This window comes from Eublepharis macularius, chromosome 12 (assembly GCF_028583425.1).
Source record: "Eublepharis macularius isolate TG4126 chromosome 12, MPM_Emac_v1.0, whole genome shotgun sequence".
NCBI classification, from domain to species: domain Eukaryota; kingdom Metazoa; phylum Chordata; class Lepidosauria; order Squamata; family Eublepharidae; genus Eublepharis; species Eublepharis macularius.
In genome coordinates this window covers 23,935,931-23,937,182 of record NC_072801.1, presented here as the reverse complement: position 1 = coordinate 23,937,182, position 1,252 = coordinate 23,935,931, and the positions used below count along the sequence as shown (strand labels likewise).

At 49.5% G+C, this 1,252-nt stretch overlaps 1 non-coding gene across 1 annotated transcript; it reads left to right on the top strand.

Annotated features, from left to right (window-relative positions):
• The first annotated feature begins 602 nt into the window (after window positions 1–602).
• On the top strand, window positions 603–674 carry TRNAA-GGC (transfer RNA alanine (anticodon GGC)). Its single transcript has one exon. It is a non-coding gene; the product is annotated as a tRNA-Ala (tRNA).
• Window positions 675–1,252: the final 578 nt, after the last annotated feature.

The following is a 1,252-nucleotide window of genomic DNA, read 5'->3' as shown; positions in this document are numbered from 1 at the left end:
GGGCTCTGGAGACAGCTATGGAAAGTGCATTAGGCGCGGCCATCTCCCCAACCAAGTTATTTTTGTCCAAGTTCGATAAATATTTCCCAGGTTTCTCTCTCTTTCGGCACCTTTTCTTCCCTGCTGGTGTCAATGCTGTCCTTCTGGGCTTTAAGGAGCATCTCTTTTGTTATGATGACCTGGTCCTGCTCTGCTTTGCTTGTTCTTCCACGTATTCTGTGTTTTGCAAACTTGCCCCTTTCGCCTTCTAAATATATGTACCTCCTGGGACTCCTCCTCGACACCTTGGCAGGCGTGTGTGAGGAGTCTCTTGTCCTCAGCAGCGAACACATCAGTGGCCACCCCCACCCTTTCCCATCATCCCACTTGTTGCTTGGCAACAGGGCGTTGTTGGCTGCTATAGGCACGGATCCGAAGGATTGCTTGCAAAGTTCCCACTTGAGGTCTCAGGTGGGTCCACCCAAACATGGTGGATGTCTTTCAGAAGGAGGGGATCAGAGCATCCGAGCACCCATGGCCAGTGCTCTGCAAGCCTGCAATATTCTTTCACCCAAGCAGACCAAAACCTCTTAAGTGCTGCTGCCCCTGATATACTTAGGGGAGGGGCTGTGGCTCAGCGGTAGAGCATCTGCTTGGCATGCAGAAGGTCCCAGGTTCAATCTCTGGCATCTCCAGTTAAAAAGATAAGGCAGTGGGTAATGTGAAAGATCTACAACTGAGACCCAAGGGAGGTGTGGTCAATCAGAGTAGACAGTACTGACCTTGATGGACCAAGGTTCAGTATAAGGGACCTTCATGGGTTCACTTTTCAAAGGACTCACTTCCTACACTCAGCAGCATCTCCTCAAAAGCCGAGTACGTAATCATCTGACGACAAACCAAGTGATGCTCAGGCGTGCGGGAACCGGCTCCAGGTTCTACCACAGGCCGTCTATCAGGTGAGTGAGCCTGTCTGCGTTTCAAGGGATTGCACAGCTGGATCCAGAAGAAAACACGAGTCTCTCTGCTTTCCCAGCTCTAATTACCTCCGACTGCCTGTTTCAGAAGGGCAAGGAAAAGAAAGGAAGCAATCTCTTTGGGGTCTTTAAGTCTGAGTAGAAGGGGGGCAGGGAAGAGCAGCGGTGTTTATTTTTAAACATGTTTGTTCTGCCTTATTAAAGATAGAAAAGGTGGCTTTGAATTCATTGCTTACAAAAGATTTGAAGGTCAAGCAGGCATGGACTTGCAAAAGGTTACATGGCTGGCTCAGGCA